The sequence below is a fragment of the Hordeum vulgare genome, chromosome 6H (assembly GCF_904849725.1).
Source record: "Hordeum vulgare subsp. vulgare chromosome 6H, MorexV3_pseudomolecules_assembly, whole genome shotgun sequence".
Classification (NCBI taxonomy): Eukaryota; Viridiplantae; Streptophyta; class Magnoliopsida; order Poales; family Poaceae; genus Hordeum; species Hordeum vulgare.
This window is the reverse complement of record NC_058523.1, coordinates 546,142,013-546,160,745: the sequence shown is the minus strand read 5'-3', so window position 1 is coordinate 546,160,745 and position 18,733 is coordinate 546,142,013. Positions and strand designations below refer to the sequence as shown.

Here is an 18,733-nt window from a genome sequence, read left to right as displayed (position 1 = left end):
GTTCAAATACATAGCTGTTGTATTTATAGCCTTACTACTAAAATATAGCCGTTGGAATATTAATTGTCCAACGGCTATAATATACAAAAGGCCAAAAGACTATTAATTGTCCAATGGCTATATTATACCAACATCCACGAAACTATTAATTGTCTAACGGCTATATTTCAATATTAATTGTCAAACAGCTATACGCCAACAATTTTTTTATCACTACTATAAATGCATGCATTCAATGCACGCTAATATTTGATACTAGTATAATATACATTTTTAAAGATATTTGGTAAAATATTAATTACATATTCGTATTAGGTAAAATTAATTACAGGCTGATATTAGGTAAGATAATAATTGCATGATAATTATATGATTATTGTTGATATTAATATTTGATATAATATTTATTGCAAGTTAAACTTGTTACATTGAAGCAATCTTGGTCATCGTATTAACATGAATTGATGGTTGAGATTAATTAGATCTGCCTCTAAGTTTTTTTATATTGTTATATTACAGATTATACTTTGACAACAATTACTGTCCAGCGATTATTCCAATGCCTGTTTTCAAATTGCTATAGTTTTCACAGTATTTTTTGATAACTATATTGTCAAAGTTATATAGCTACATTTGAGTCGAGAAAACGTGTCTGCGCAAAAACACACAGGGACTCGACGGCTGTGTCGATAACCCCATTAGCCTTCGATCAGTGACACGACTAACGCTCGAGGTGGCAAACTCACATGGTAATGCAATTGTACATGCCTGCGCTTAATTTCATCACACTTGAACCAAATGTAGCAGCGACGTCAGTCTTTGCAACGTGACCAAGCTAGCCGACAACCCATATTTTTGTTAGACAGCTAGCCGATCCGAGCTCGTCCCAGCTCACCGGGGACCTCTCCCCAACATAACGCCACTCGAAGGAAAATGCATGGTGAGGGCACCTCAAAGCTATATAGTAGTTCGATCTGCCTGATCGAGCAAAAATAGATTCATGCTAGAGCTGGCTTCCCTGGTGGATTCTCTTGGACAAAGCTAGCCATGCTAGTTAATTAATCCACGGCCGGCAAGAGACGCACATCACATGCACCCGATTTGCATAGCCACGACCGAATGCTTCACGCTAGATTATTAATATAATCTGCCATCGTTCGGCACGCTAGTTCACATTCCGCCGCCAGCCAGCAAACTCAGAATACATATAGGCACGATCTCCCGGCGCACGAAACCTGCAAAAAAAAAAAGATGAATCAAACAATAAGGTAATATATAAAATTCCTAATAATATTGTATAGTCAGAGCATTCAAAACTCAAAATAAAGCTCAAGGAGGTAGGGCAAACAGCATCAGAACGACCTGACATTGTTGATCGAGTGTTCCAGATAAAGCTGAAGGAATTCGTGCGAGAGACATGAAAGAACGAGAATACTTTGAAAGAACACAAGCAATTAATACCCTGCTAAATTATAATAAACTGTTTTTTACTATTCCTCGCAATTTAAGTTACACCTACTATTTTAGTTGCTGTTATCTACACAACACAATTCTAAAAGGTGGGAGAGGGGGGCTACCCGACACCGACATAGTCATATTCCATGAGAAAAAAAGAAAAAACAACTGCAATCAGAGGAGGTAGACAAGATAACAAGTGCTAAAATCACAAACAAAGAGATTGATCCAGAAGGATATGCAGCAAACTTCATGATGTATGGACCATGTGGCCAGGCCAATACAAATTCACCCTCCATGATCGATAACAAATGCATCCGAAAGTTTCCAAGAAAATTTAACAGCAACACAACCATCGATGAAGATGGATACCCAGAGTATAGAAGGCACAACGATGGCAAATACGTACATAAGGAGGAAGTGAAGTTAGACAACAAATATTCCGTTCCATACATTAGAGATCTACTAGTAAAGTACCAAATACATATAAATGTCAAGGTGTACGACGGATCTTTGTCAATAAAGTACCTTTTCAAATCTGTACCTATAATATAATATAACTACTAATAAAAGAAAGTGCCTTTCTCCATTTTTTTTCTTATCTGATCACCTATATTATTATATTTTTAGAATTTTTGAGATTTTTTATTATCTGAGTTGGTACAAAATGCAAAATAACTCAACCTTTACCCTGTCTCGTAATTTTTTCTTTGGCTCAGATAGCCTGCTCCGTTTCGTACAAAAAATATCGACCCAAATAGCCGCTAGGGCTTTTCTGGGACACGTGTCCCCAAAATAGCTACCGATGGGGGTCGATCCCACGACCTCCGTCCCTTCAAACGACGCACCAACGAACTGAGATTATCTATTTTATGTGAGAATAGTACCACGTCGTTCCTTTAGATAGATTCATACCAATTTATATACAAGCAAGTCTCATGTAGTATCAGCAAGTCGCGTGAAAGAAGGGACAGTGAGAGAGGATTGTGGTCTGCATGGATATTCACACACAAGGGTGCCAAAAAAATACATCAAATAAAAACTGTTTGTGATTTGTGTGCAAATGGTGCAAGGGATCAGATCATGCGGTTACTCGCGGACCAGGAATGTGCAGAACATGGTTGCAGCTCTTTCATTCTCCAAAGCTCATATATTACTTATTTTTCGAGAAAACGCAAAAAACCTTTGCGTTTCATTGTATTGAAAAGAGGGGGGGGGGGGGGGGTACATCCTCTTAAGAGGCTAGTTCAGCAGCATTACAGGATGATCAGTGGACGTCCCAGGATGTTGGGTTACCCTGAGCCCTTCGGCCCCGGCTCTTGCCCAGCATCGGAATTCATCCTTGATCTTGGCAACCAACTCATCAAGCGATGGGGTTACATGGTCAAAAACACACATGTTTCTACGCTTCCAGCTCATCCAAGGCACCAGGAGTGCTACCGAGATCAGCGCCTTGCGAAGCGGGTGTGGTGTGGCGTCCCTCGCTCGAAGCCACCAGTGCTGGAGCGAGGCGTCATGATCTGGCGCCGGTGCCGGCAGGCGCAGCCAGGAGAGGGTCTCGTGCCAGGTCTGCCTCGCGAATGGGCATGTGAGCAGTAGGTGCCGGATCGTTTCCGGCTCTTGGTCGCATAGGAGGCATCGAGGGTGGTGATGAAGGCCATGACAAGTGAGCCGCTCTGCGGTCCAGCAGCGGTCCTGGTTAGCGAGCCAATGAAAGAACTTCACTTTCGGCGGCGCCCAGCCCTTCCATATCAGCTTCCACGAGCGGCATGTTGTAGATCCGTGGAAGGTGACCCGGTAGCATGACCGCGTCGAGTAGACGCCATTGGCCGTCCAGTTCCAGGCGAGCTTGTCTGGCTAGGTGGACAGAGTGATGTGCGACACAAGCTGCCATATCTGCAGGTACTGCCCAATCTCTTGCAGGCCAAGGTTTCCGTGGATGTCCCGCGCCCAAGCATTGCCACCGATGCCCTCCGCCACCGTCCGCGATTTCCTCCGGTTTTTGGGGATGCATAGGTACAGCAAGGGCGCGTGCTCGCGGATGGACTGACCGTGGAGCCAGCGGTCTTCCCAAAAAAGGGATGTCGATCCGTCCTCGATCAACATGGTTGTGGAGGCGTGGAAGAGGCCACGCTCCTCAGGGGTGAACTGCAGGTCAAGGCCTTGCCAGGCCCGGTCAGTGTCCGTCCTCGAGAGCCATAGCCATCTGAGCCTAAGGGCGAGCCCCGTGCGCTCAAGGTCGCGGACACCCAGTCCACCATATTCGATCGGACGGCATACCCTTCGCCAATTCACGTGGCAGTACGCCCTCCATGGGCTGCCTCGCGTCCAGCCCAAAGGAAACCTCGGTGGATCTTTTCGAGCCGCTTCAGAGTTTTCTTCGGGGGCGCGAGGGCGAGTAGCTGGTGAATGGGGATCGCACTGAGCACCGACTTGACAAGCGCAAACCGTCCGACCTTGTACATAAGCCAAGCTTTCCACGACGGTAGGCGTCCAGCCACCGTTTCAACAAGCGGTTGCATCTAGGCCGCGGAAGTGCGGCGGGTGGTGAGCAGAATGCCAAGGTATGAGATAGGCAGTTCCGCCGCCGGTCATCCGAGAATCTCCAGCAAAACGGCACTCGACTCGTCTTTGTGCAGTGCCGTTGCGGAGCTCTTGCCATAGTTCACCTGGAGTCTGGAAGCCGCACCGAAGACACCCAGAATGCTCTTCACGGCGAGGAGTTCATCGGTCGTGGCGTGGAAGAACAACATCACGTCGTCAGCGTAAAGGGATATAGCCGGAATATCGCGGCGCGGATGAAGGCGCCGAAGGATACCGGTCTAGAGGGCCCGTTGCATGAGGCGACCGAGCGTGTCAACATCCAAGACAAATAGCTGCGGGAATGTCGAGTCACCTTGGCGCAGCCTGCGGTGGTGCCATTTCGGGGGGGGGGGGCACTCCATTGAGCATGACGCGGGTGCTGGCCGACGATAGGAGGATGGCCAGCCATTCCCGGAATCTTTCCCTGAACCCATATTGGCGCAGGACCTTGAAGAGGAAGGGCCAGGATATGGAGTCGAAGGCCCGAGTGAGGTCGAGCTTGAGCATGATTCTCGGCGCGCCCAGGTGGTGAAGCAGCTTGAGGGATTGCCGGACAAGGACGAAGTTGTCGTGGAGCGTGCGTCCGGCAATGAAGGCGTTATGGTTGCGGCTCACCAAGCTGTCGAGCTTCGAGGTGATGCGCAATGACAGAACCTTCGAGAAGAGCTTAGCCACGAATGTGGACCAGACATATCGGCCGGTAGTCGCCAAGCTTGTGGGCGTCGGCACGCTTCGGCTGAAGGGTTAGCAGCGCTTGGTTGAGCTTGCTGAAACCACACCCGCGCAACGCGTAGAGCAGCTCGAAGGCGTCGATGATGTCCTGCCTGATGATGCTCCAACAGGCGCGCAGGAATTCAGCGATGAAGTCATCCAGCCCTGGCGCCTTGTGCGCGGGCATGCGCCTGACCGCCTCCCAAATCTCCTCTGGGCTGAAAGGCGCCTCCAGGCTGGACAGGCGTGATGAGCTGCTTGAGGTCCAGCGTGTGAGCTCGGTCAAGGGTTGTGCCCAGCAGCCCGTCAAAGTGCGCTAATGCCGCCTGGGCCATCTCCTCATGCTCGCAGAGCACCTGCCCATCCACGAGCAGGCTATGCACTTTGTTCTTCTGCCGGCAGTACATGCATTGCCTATGAAAAAAGCCCGTGCATTGCACTGGAAAAAAAATATATCGGACCTATAATCACAATCAGCATAGATCAAGGGTATTATAAGCTCCGCTGTAACACAACTTGACAATTTCCTCTTATATGTTATACCTGACCAATAAAATCGTCCCCACATAGTTAACGGCCGAAACCTTTTTCTTTTCTAGATGAACATGAAAATTTTGTCGTTTTTAATTCGCAGCCTACTAGAATGCAACCAAGCAACTCCAATGACCCATAAAATATAACAATGTTTGTAAGTAGATATTTCCATTTAACGATTTGTACTCTCCCCTCAGGCAAAATGAATATTTCTAGAAAAAACAAGTTCTTTGAATGAACAAAACCTTCAAATAGTTAGCCATGAAAATAACAGAGAAAATAAAGCAACAGATTTAATATACTAAAATGAAAGATCCTCGAAGTAAATAAGGTAATTAAGGCAAAAAGAAAGTGCCGCCACCAAAAGACAAAAGCATAGTTTGTTCCAGACACCATAACACATGAACGCAGGGACTATGTTGCCCCTCATGTCCGGATCGAAAGCTCCGATGCATTTTTAGGCCTCCAATGCTATCTGTTCGATGATCAATACTGATTGTGATTATGGGTGTGCGACATATTTTTTTCTCATGTTGCAATGCACGGGCTCTTTTGCTAGTACTATATAAACAAGCATGCTGACCAAGTAACACCTATGATAAAAAGCAATGAGATCAAAGGGTACCTTGAGTGCACATTCATATCATGATGCATGCTGCAGAATATTTCAATTTGTAATGCACTTCCGGAATCACTGTGTTGAAAGAATTCCTTTCCACCTGCAGAATGAACAACACGCATGTCATCTTCTCGGACTCCACAGACTTAACAAAGATAGTAAGAAAGGAAAGTGCAGGAATAACTAAATTTGAGCAGTGGATGAAAACAAACAAGCACTATGGAAAAGCCAGAGAATTAACAGATGCAGAGTTCCCTGCAAAATGGGTACGAAAAAAGGACAAAAATATGGACAACAGAAACAAAGGGTAGATCTGTTGGAAGGATTTACTATGCCCATCCAGCAAGTGGCGAGAACTACTACATGGGAATGCTACTTAACGTAGTCAAATGATGCACATCTTTTGAAGACATAAGAAAGGTAAATGGAGTTGTCCATAAATCATACAAGGCGGCGTGTGAAGCATTAGGATTTCTTGATGATAACAGAGAGTGGAGTGAGTGTATCAAAAAGGCATCGAATTAGGCAACTGGAAACCAGCTATGATAACTTTTCACAACCATCTTATGTGACTGCAAGGTTACAGATCCAAAAAGGATTTGGGACCCATATTGGAAATTTTGAAGTGAAGACATGGAATATAAACAGAGAAAAATCTTGAACTATCCTACACTACACCTAATAGATAGACAGAAGAAAGATCGCAGCTTGCTAGAAATGGCAAAGCTTATGAGACAAGCTGGAAAGACACTCAAGGAATAGCCTGGAAACGAGCTGCCAAACACCTCAGGACTAAAAGAAGTTGGAAACATGCTACTCAGTGAAGATATGAACTACAACAAAGAAGAGCTAAACGCTGAATACCTAGGTATCTTTGGTAATCTAAACAGCAAACAGTGGCATGCATTTGGCTACATAGTATAATCAGTTGACAAGGATTTGATAAGACATTTTTTTGTAGATGGATATGATGGTACAGGGAAGACGTATCTATGGACGGCAATCACAACAAAATCATGTTCAGAAGGAAAGATAGTACAAGCAGTGGCATCATGTGGTATTGCATGCAGTGCTACTTCTACAAGGAGGTAGAACAACACACTTAAGGTTCCATATCCCTTTAACCCTTACAGAAGAGTCAACATGTGGCATCAAACAAGGTTCACACTTGCCAGCTCCTAATAAATAAAACATCATTAATTCTGTGGGATGAGGCTCCAAAGGCAAACAAAATATATTTGAGGGAGTAGACAGAACCCTGCGAGATATACTAAGGAATAAAAATGATAACAACAACAGTGGTTCTAGGAGGGGACTTACGCCAGATTCTTCCGGTTCTACCAAAGGGAAGACAACATAACATAGTCACTGCATCCATTAAAAGGTCCTATCTTTGAGAACGCTTCCAAATCTTCAAGCTCACAAAAAACATGGGACTCACTTTCATGACAGAAAACGAGATAAAGAGAAGGAAAGTAGCACAATTTGCCTAGTGGATCTTGAATATTGGTGGTGGAACAACCACATCAGCAGAAGTAGAAGTTTGGATTAAAATACCAAGTGGCATACTACACGGTACTGGTCGAAAGGAAACCATCATCGAAAGCATCTATACAAATTTGAAACAAAGATATCATGACAGGGAATTCTTGGAAGAAAAGCAATTTTATGTCCAAAGAACGAAACGGTAAGCGCGCTCAATGACCATATAATGGACAAAATTAAAGGCAAGGAAACAATGTTTTAAAGCTGTGACACTGTATACAAAGCAATTACTCTAAGTGATGATACACATATGCTATATCCAACAGAGATCTAAACAGCCTAAAATTTCCTGGAATACCAAATTATTAGCTCGGACTGAAAGTAGGACTACATGTGGTGCTACTAAGTAATAATAACCAGGGTTATGCAATATATGGTACACGGATGACCATAACTCAACTTGGAAGAAGATTCATCGAAGCACAGATTATCACATGAACACATGTAGGTGTCAAGGTATATATTCCAAGAATAAATAATGTCACCGACTAAATCGGCATGGACGTTCTTTCTAGAAAGAAGACAATAACCTATATAAGGAAGTAGGACAACATCTGCCAAAACAAGGTTTCACACACGGACAACTATATGTGGCTATCTCAGGAGTAACACGAAGAGATGGACTACTGATAATGGTAGATCATGAAGAAACCAACGAGCATGGTATGATCAAGAATAGTGTATAAAGTTTTTTTAAAAATGGTAAGGTAAAGATGTTAAATTATTGCCATCAGTTCAAAATGTCGTATTTCATACTTTTAGTTCTTGCAAAATTTGATGTATACAAACACAAACTAAGATTACTCATTATCTATGTATTTGGTTGTTACTATCATTTACTCCCTCCGTTCCTAAATATAAGACCTTTTAGAGATTGCACTATAAACTACATACGGATGTACATAGACATATTTTAGAGTATAGATTCACTCATTTTGCTCCGTATGTAGTCTCTAGTGAAATTCGTAAAAGGTCTTATATTTTGGAACGGAGGGAGTAGTGGGTATGTATGGGTTGGGGAGCTTAAAAGGGACTGGGCAAAAAACTAAGTTTCTAAAAATAATTCAATCATACGAAACATGGACAATATATATTAGCTGGTATGTTAACTTTATTATAGTATAGTCCAAGCTAATAGAGCAATCATCACCATGTCATCATATTAAATATGTAGAAGCAGACCTATTTTCCAATTCAGTTATTAAAGTTGAACTACTTTACTGCTCATGCATTGCCATAGAATAAATGTTGCCGACATACCAATTAAACAATTGATCTAATTAAGACATATGTGTCTAATGTGATGACGTGGTTTCCATCTATATAGAAACACATATTAATTCACTCTTCCACTTATTTCCTCCTCGACAGCCGTCACCCCTTGCAAGAATACAACGTGACATGTTTATCCCGCCACTTCTTCCAATCTGCTTTCATTATCTTCATCCTCCCTTGTAGCAATTATCATCGCTACAAAAGTGTACCATCTCACCTAACTGGCGATTAGGCGCCTATTTAAACTTCAATAAGACTACTACACAATACCCCTTGCATTGAGATGGAAGAAAACTATAGTGTTAAAGGAACTGAAGAAACTATTTTCCTACTTTGTAAATGTTTCTGTCAATCTTATGGTTTCCTCACGTGTGTGATAACCATGACAACCTTATCTTGCTTCTTACCAATTCAACCACTGTGCACCACTTTGAGCCTGATTATGGTGTCTATTACAGCAATGAGAATATGGGTCCATTGATGCAGAATAGGTATTTGCCTAAGGAAAGACTAACAAAGCCATGATATACTTTTTTCTGTAGTCCTACTGCCAACTGAATTATGTGTGCCGGCATTTTTTGGAGGGAATGCTCTTGTTTGTGTTTTGCAACGGTTTTTCTTTTTCTTTGAGGGGATGCTCTATTTTGTATTTTGTTGTGTCCAGGAATTTTGGAAAACATGTTCCGGGTTAGAGTTTTGCATGGGGAGGAGGGCAAGAGATTGGGAGGAGGCCAATGGAAGAGTTGAGATAAATTATCATTCTCCTATTATCTTCACTGATTATCACTAATGACTACACAAATGAAAATTGTAGCCATGCAAACAAGCTAAATCACAGTATTACACCAAAGGGACTAACTTTCTTTGACAAAACTATTCTTCTATACTTTGCGTACCTAAGATGAGCCTAAAATCAAACACAATGTATTAATGAGAAACATTATTCATCATCCCCTTATTAGATATATCAACTTCTGTTGCAAAGAAATGAGAGATCTTTATATCTCGGACATGGTTACAGTAAGTATGTTCATGACTTACATAAGGTGGGGCATGAGGCAAACCACGTGATAGCATTTTTCCTTTGAAACCAAGTGAAGTGGAATCATGTTTTGACTACAGTAGTGGTGCTTGATATGCAAGTTTCCGAGCTATTGCATGAATATCTTTACGTTCTGATTGACGAAAGCATGAAAAAATATGTCATATTTACTTGCCAAACATAATAATCCCGATCATCTCTTCCACCCAAATAATGGCCTCCTCCCTAAGCTAATGATTATTTCACATGTCACTGTATTACAATTGTTCATACAATGCATAGAATCAAAAACATCACAGGAGCATATGAAAGCATTAGTCTTGCACATGATGAAGGATCTTTGTTTGTTCAAAAATCTTTACATTAGCAAGATGACATTTTTTGCATGTCGTACAATGTTGTTTCCTCTAGCTTAACCTACACCTAAAAGAAAATTCACCAAATAAAAAATTTCAATTTATTTACCCTTTTAGCAAAAATGGAAATATACAAAAGCAAAATTAAGCATAAAATTCTACAAATAACACTTAGATGATGATCAGGACTGGTATGCCAATTGACTGGGCCAAGTAAAATAATGTATGAGCTAATCAGCTTTGCTTCACCTATGGAATTTCTCTACATGATATTTTTTCATGAAAACTTGTAAGAACCAACAATGTTTGCCCATCTTATATGTTGCAAAGTTTCAGATTTTTTTACTTTTTTTTTATTTTACTGTTCATAGAGGGTGCGTAGGCACCCGGGTGCTGTTACACCTTTCTCATTGTGACTATTATAAAACTGAACTTTTTCCAATATCAGAGTTCATATTACAACACTTACCAATCATCAAAGCAATAAATGTATGGGGCTTATAACAAAAAGTATGGTTTATAACCCCCCCCCCTCCTCTCTTTCTCTTTAATTCAGCTTCGACACATAATTAACCTTCTCCGAAGACATGCATTTAAGAAGTACCTCTCAAAACTACGTGAAAATGATCCTGTAAGTATAGAAGGAGAGAAGACATAATCTTTTTATTCTACATTCATTGCATTCATATCAAAAGGAAATAGACCGTCCAAAGAGTTTACTAACTACAAACAGAAAAGCAATAATGTTACCTTTTTGAAAGAAAGCAATAATATTGCTGACCTTCAGGCATGTCTCATGGAAAGCATGCATCTTCTTGACACACCACCGCATCCGTTAAGTACCTTACTGGTTCTTGAGGTATTTGGCAATATTGGATGATTGATTTCCCTGCAGACAATACTTGCATATCTTAGCAGCAATCAAAAGAAACAGGGAGAGAAAAACACACATTATTTTTTGTGAAGCTAGGTAGAGAGGAATTGTGCGTGTAACGGGACCAACATCTATCAAGCACCACCAAGTCGGTATGCCTTGATGGGCCCCTTGTTAAACATCATTCATTGAACAACTTGGTTTTTGGAGAACGAGAGGCTACAAAATGGAGACGCCAGAGCCGCAACTTTGTAGTAATTAATTACCTCTCCAGCAACGTCTGAAACAAACTTCGTCATGCTTGGATGGAGACATTGCGCAGGAATCAGTGTTGAGGTATCGAGATCTGCAGCAGAGCATTTAGAATAGATTAATAATAATAAGATATTAAAGTGACCAGCTAATTTGTTCACCTTAAAATGGTTTATTTTGATCCTTTTGCTTTGTATTATAGAAACGTAGCAACTGTTATCTTATGCTGAACAAACAAGAACATATGCTGATGGGAAAGAAAAGAGTCTGAAACTGCAAGTCATTTATCCTTTCGAAATCACGCACTTGCATACCAGCCGAATGAAATAAATCATTACTTTCCCTAGAACATGTATATGATGTATTTTTTGTGTTTCCAATGCAGTACACTTTGTACTTTGGAGAGAATTCGGAGGGCTCTTGGGACTAACACCTTTTTTTGGCTTCATACTCACATACCATGTAAAGAAGATCATATGTTAGTAGTTGGCATATATAGTTGTTCGACTGTGCACTACAAACAAATGAAAATGAAAATGAAAATGAAAATAAAAAGGCAGGTAGGAGAGGGCATGCACCACTATTTCATGGCCATATAAAAGCAACTAAAGTTCACATGCTAGCTTTTTTCCCTGTAACCCATAACACAATTAATCTTAGATAAAGGCGCTATAGAACAAAACCAGATGCAGGTTCGAAGTAAACACATAAAAAATCGTTACCATGAATGTTAACTAACCGCTGGTACCTCCATGATTAGTACTAATTCAACTGCTCGGTTTGGATCTAGAACTGAAGTTTGGTTATGGGACTTAAAAACAATGGTATCAGTCAAAAGGACAAAATCACAATCTATGTTGATGGCATGCTGGATTCGACCAGTTGATGCATGAACAAAAAGAGTACCTAGTCCTAGACCGGCCACAGCCTGAATTATGTAGCTGAACTAATCCATACAATAATAAGTCATGCTGTTTTGGTATGTATAGATGGCATGGCCGGTAACAAATGTATATATACACACAATCGTGATGCAGACTCACACGTTCATCCAAGATTACGACAATTCGCAGGGAAAATTTTTTAAAAATCCTGATGGAGGCGACAGAGTCAGCCTTGGACTCGAACTGGTGATCCTCGCTATTTGATATCTCCTCTCCTCAATTCAAGGCAAGAAAAAACTCTGCAGATTCCAAGAAAAATAAATTTGAACAACAAAAACAAGGGTGGATAGATATAGATCTCGAAGTAGACAAAGTTTAATTAGGGTTTGGGAGAGGGGGGATTCATAGATGAGAGACGGTTGTCGCGGAGAGGGGGCCGTGCGGTGGATGGAGGCGCCGGATCGTTGCCGGAGAGGGCAGCGTCTCCGGTGGACAGGGAGGCGGCGCTAGGTTGGTCGTGGGAGAGGGTGGGGGCAGATCGGGGAAGGAGGTGGTGACTGGACTGGAGATTTGGCCTAGAACCGTGGGGAACTTTTCCTTCCGATTTTGTCTGCCGGCGGTGGGGGCGTACGTTTTCGCTACTATCTTGGTTCTCGTGCGAGAGGCGAGGGCCGTTCGTTTTTTATGTGTAAAATGCATCGTTGCCCCCTAAACTTTTCTTTTGCGGGCAGTTGCCTCCATGAACTTATTGGCTATATCCAAAATAGTCATCAAACTCATAGTGTATCGATAGGGTATTCAAACTTAGACCATGGGTTCTACGGTCGACTCCAATGTGATGACCTATTTCATCCCGCCATATCCGTTTGGATCGAAACGGTTAGAAAACGCTACAAACACAAACCGACGAGTGTTCAAATTTGGGTCGGATTGCTTTGGTGCAGACGCGCACAACGCCGGCCTTTGTTCTTCCCCTAGCCCACATGTTGGTCTCACACCCATATCATTTTCTCCCTCTCCCTCAAAGCCCTCGTGCCACACCGCCCACTCCCAGTCCTCGCGCCATGGCTTGCCCGCCAAACCATGTCGTCGCCTCCCTCCCGCCCGCCGTGGTTGACGGCGTCACTGCCCACCCCGTGTGTCCTAAGAAGAAGCCGAAGAAGGAGCTCAAGCCGGAGCAGAGGGTCACCAAGACGACTAAGAGGGTTGGTCGGAGGAAGGTGGCAGTTGAAGCCGCGCAACGCAAGGTCGTTGTCGCCGCCCACACCGCAGTCGAAGCCGCGCAACGCAAGGCCATCGTCGCATATAATGATCTCATCGTCACGTATAATATCCTATGCGCCCTCCTCATGCTAGGGGCGGCTCGTCAGAAGTGGATGAGCATGCTTTGTCATTCCCCATGGCGATCGCCCTTGACCTCAATGTCACACATGTGATCGACCAATCCATTGAGGCCAAAGGAAGCACGGAGAACCCAAAGGCCAATTATCTCGATGCCCTCAAGTTGTTCCATGACTTGCCGCCCCTGACACCGGCTCATGAAGACCCTACCTACTACGGTGATTTCATGGAGGGCGTGATCAACAAGGACATCCAAGCGTACGACGAAGACGAGACCTAAAGCCAGGATGGCTGCGGACAGTACATCGAAGGGCAAGAGGACATGGGCGTCCACGGGCAAGAAGGCACGTACGACCATGGAAACCAAGGGTAAGAATATGAAGTGGTTGTCGGCGACCACGACAACCAAGGATAAGAAGATGGTGTGGACATCGATGATAGCCATTGTTTCACAAGGAGCTCAACAAATGCACAAAGGAGGCAGAAGAGCATCCAGAGGGGAGGACACACAAGATGAGGACAAGTTTATTTGTGAGGTGTAGATGGAAATATATTGGACAAGAGTCCAAGACCAACGTCGAGCAAAAAGGAAAAATGTTTCTGGAAGAGGGTGTGGACATACTTCCATGAACATTGGAAGTTTGGGCCCTACAAGTTTGAGAGAAAACCGCGGAAACTTGTCCATCGCAAAGAGATGGGCTTTCATCCAATTGGAGTGCAACAAGTTTTGTGTATCCCTTGAGAGCATCACCGGGCGCTCCATGAGTGGTCTGGGCATTAAAGACATGATATACATTCCTTCCCCTTGTCCATATGTGTGTTTGACGGTCGCTTTATAATATGAAGCGCGGGGTGGGGGGGGGATTTATCGTCATATGTATGTTTGATGCTTTCACTACCATCACATTCGAATGTATATTGTTGCTTTCATGAACATTTGTAGGCATTCCAATTTTTGAAGACCTTCAAGACCCAACATGGGGACAAGCCATTCACTTTGACCCATTGTTGGTGATGATTTTTGAGTGCCCAAAGTTCAAGGAGCAATATGCCACGCAAAACAAACGTGGGAGTCGGCGGTCGTGGTCGAGCGAAGTGAATGTGAGAAGCGGCCAAGGGGGAAGACTAACTCCAAGGTGGATGACAAGCGTAACCTTCGACATTCGCCCTCTAAGGAACTTTAAGGTTTTCATGACCCAAAAGGATGTGTGCGAGAAGAGGAAGCGCCAAGACAATGAGTAGCAAGTGAAGACTTACTCTAACATCCAAATTAAGAAGCTCGATATCAAGGAGAGCTATGCCAAGACAAAAGCCAACAAGTTGAAACTCGCGAGGATCTCTAAGGAAATAAATATCACTAGTAGAAAAGAGGGCTTTGGTTCAGGGCCTGAAATCCCATTAGTCCCGGTTCACTCACGAACCGGGACCCATGGGGCATCGGTCCCGGTTCGTGAGGCCAGGGCGTCGGTCGGGCATCGTGGGCCATTGGTCCCGGTTCGTGACTGAACTTTGGTCCCGGTTCCATACACGAACCGGGACCAATAGGCTGGCAACCGTTCATATTACCCTTTAGTCCCGGTTGGTGGATCAAACCAGGACTAAGTGGTGGGGGCAATCGTTCGTATTACCCTTTAGTCCCGGTTGGTGGCTCAACCCGGGACTAAAGATCCAAACGGTTTGCCTCCCGCGTTGTTTCCAGCGATGAAAAGCACAACTGAAGCAGAGTCTCTCGCCATTCTCTGTTCTTCTCCTCTCTCGCTCTCCTCTCTTCTTCCTCTCTTCTTCCCCTCTCTTCTTCCCTTCTCTTCTTCCACCATGCCAACAACTAGCTTCGGAGAGGTGCTCGCACATGGCACAACCAAACTCGATGTCGTGTACATGAACGACACCAGGGAGGTGCCGCATTTTCATGGACAGTTACAGGGATGGCTTGACGTCGCGGAGGAGCATGAGCATTTCTTGGGGCTTGATCTGGAGTACACGGCCAATCAACAAGGTGTTGTCATCATCCAACTATGTTTCAAACTCCATGTCTTGATCTTCCAATGGGCGAGGTATGTTTTGAGGCTTTCTTTGATCCAAGGTTATGAAAAGTGCATATAGTGATCTCTCTTGGTTTCATTGGATAGCAATATGCAGTTTCTATATATGTTCCATTGGATAGTTAATTGAGGGTTTCTTGATCAATTCATAGGATATGAAAAATGCATAGGATATCAATATGTTCCATTGGAATCCTATAAAGATCAATTTCTCTTTAGTTGTAGTGAAACAATTTTCCGCGACGTTCTTTGATCCAAGGTTATGAAAATTGCATATAGTGATATCTCTAGGTTTCATTGGATAGCAATATGCAGTTTCTATATATGTTCCATTGGATAGTTAATTGAGGGTTTCTTGATCAGTTCATATGATTTGAAAATTCATAAGATAGCAATATGTTCCATTGGAATCCTATAATTAAAGATCAATTTCTCTTTAGTTGTAGTGAAACAATTTTCCTTGTTGCATATTTGCAAAACCGTGGGAATATATATATATATATATATATATATATATATATATCATAGTTAATTTACGGTTTCTTGATCAATTCATAGGATATGAAAATTGCATAGGATAGCAATATGTTCCATTTGAATCCTAAAGATAAATTTCTCGTTAGTTGTAGTGAAACATTTTTCCTTGTTGCAGCACTATGTAACATTTGTCCCATTTTAATTTGTTAATGTTGCAGTAGCGACAAGCATTGTCCAGAACTCATGGACTTCCTTCGCAGCGGCATACATTTTGCTAGTGTTGATATAAGGAACAACAAGCTCAAGATGAGGCACATCTTCGGTATTGAGATACCAGCTGACTGCCACATTGATATCCAAGAGAAATTCAGACTTGAACATGCGAGGACTTCAATGGCTCATACGACAGTCGCCTTGATCGACGAGGAGTACTCTGATATGAAGAAGAAATTCCCAAAGTATCAGCACAAACAGTGGGAGAGGACCCCACTTGATCCTATCAACATTGAGTATGCAGCAAAAGATGCATACGTTTCATACGAGTTGTACCACAAGATTCAAATCATGAACTATGGCCAACGTCACCTCACACCACTTGGGGACGTTCTGATTCAGACGAGTAGTGTTCACAACAGCGAACACTTATATATATATATATATATATATATGCGCTAGCTATTATTATGTATTGCTTGGATGAGTATTATTATGTACTCCTTGGACCAATTTATATATATATATGTCTAGTCTTTGTTTGTGTTATTATAGTTTCCAAATTTGAATGATTTAGCCCTTTCTAACTTCATTTGCTACTTTTCATGGTATCATGCATTTCGACCACATATATATAACATGCTTCATTTCGACCACATGCATGGTATTCATAGTTCATTTGTAGTGCTTTTCAATTTCTGGGTCATTTAGCCCAGAAAAATCAGTAAATGCATGAAAATACCAAATGAAGTAAAAAAGGATTGAAAGTCGATGATGTGGCTTTGAATGGTGCATTTTGAACACACAAAAGTCTGGAGTTCAAATAAGTTCAAAAAAATAAAATCCCTTTTTGTAAAAGATGAGTTTTCGTATGAAACCCTCATACTTTGAAAAAGATTGTCCGATTTGTACATGAAGTGCATCCATTTTTTACCGCAACCCTCTCAACTTTTTAGCACATGCTATGTGGGTGAAATGATAATACCATGCCAACTTTCAACCTATTCAGAGTTCATTTGTAGTGCTTTTCAATTTTTGGATTATTTAGCTCAAAAAAATCAGTAAATGCATGAAAAATACCAAATGAACTCAGAAAGTGTCGAATATTGATAGTGTTGACTTGAGTGGTGCATTTTGAACACACAAAAGTCTGAAGTTCAAATAAGTTCAAAAAAATGAAATCCCTTTTGTAACAGATCTGTTTTTGATTAAAACGGACATTTTAAATAACGTAAAACCTACCAAATTGAATATAATGATAAAACAGAGTAATATTAAATAGCAGGAAAAAGAATTACTCAAAAAATATTTTTTAGTAAAGTTATTCACAAAATAAAATAAAATAAAGTAAAAAAGAAACAAAAATACTAGATTTTTTTAAAAAAAATACCACCTACTGGGCCACCACTACCTGAATACGACTAGAAACCCAACCAGAGAGTTGGGCCACGATTCACGCCCACAGAAGGACCAATAGGCCCAGACGCAGTGACAGATTAGTCCCGGAAGCCTGTAGTTGAGAGGAGCTCGACAGGGTCTACGCACCAGCGCTTATAAACCACCCCCGAGCTCTCTCGGCTAGCGAGCTGGGACTAAACGTCCAACCGCACCACAGCTGTGACAGGCACATGCCTTTCGTGTCGGTTAGTGGCACCAACCGGGACCAATGACACCCTTTCATGTCGGTTGGTGGCACAAACCGGGACTAAAGGTCTCTTCTTCCTGCCCTTTGGGCTGCTGAAAATTGACCTTTAGTCCCGATTTGCGGCACCAACCGGGACGAAAGGGTGACATTGGTCCCGGTTTGTGCCTCCGACCAGGACCAAAGGTTTTCGCATATAGGCGGGAGTTGTCGAAATTTCTCCCAAACTCTCCCATTTTCCCCGAGCCCGTCCTCCTCGTCGTCGCCGTCGTCCCGGCCCGTCGTCCTCCTCGTCGTCGTCGCCGCCCCGAGCCCGTCCTCCTCCTCGTTGTCGCTGCCGCCCCCGAGCCGTCGCCTTCGCCGCCCCCGATCTAGTCCTTCTCGTCGTCGCCCTCCCCGAGCATGTCGTCGTCGCCGCCCCCGAGCACGTCGTCGGCGCCGCCCTGAGCCCGTCGTTGTCACCCCCGAGCCCGTCGTCGTCGCCGCCACGAGCCCATCGTCGTCGTCGCCGCCCCCCCGAGCCCGTCGTCGTCGCCGCCACGAGCCCATCGGCCCTGGTGAGCTCCTCCGCTACCTAATTAAATTGCTAGTTTTAGATGTATTTTAGTTTTAGATTTCATATTAAATTGGATGAGTCAAAGATGAGTCAAAGCTTTTGCAAATTCAGTTCTAGATGTATTTTAGTTTTAGATGTATTTTATGTTTAGTTTTAGATTTCCTTTTTTGCGGTAAAAGATCAGTCAAAGCTTTTGCAAATTTGTTTCTCTATTCATGCCCATTGCTACCTAATTAAATTGGAATTTGCAAACAAATCATCAACGACATATATTATTTCCAAATTTATTCTTTAATTAGTAGGGCTTTAAATACTTGTAGAAATTGTTCTCG

General features: G+C 42.9%; 1 long non-coding RNA gene across 4 annotated transcripts; it reads right to left on the bottom strand.

Annotated features, from left to right (window-relative positions):
* Positions 1-750: 750 nt before the first annotated feature.
* LOC123404625 lies at positions 751-12,762 on the bottom strand. 4 transcript variants are annotated; one of them, XR_006611866.1, is made up of 6 exons: positions 12,290-12,762; positions 11,261-11,340; positions 10,871-11,009; positions 7,223-7,511; positions 5,909-6,002; positions 751-1,235 (listed from the first exon to the last, which is right to left on the bottom strand). It is a non-coding gene; the product is annotated as an uncharacterized LOC123404625 (long non-coding RNA). The 4 variants fall into 4 exon arrangements; XR_006611865.1 differs by having other exon boundaries at positions 7,223-7,313; XR_006611868.1 differs by lacking the exon at positions 12,290-12,762 and adding an exon at positions 11,553-12,250 and having other exon boundaries at positions 7,223-7,313.
* Between the last annotated feature and the right edge of the window lie 5,971 nt (positions 12,763-18,733).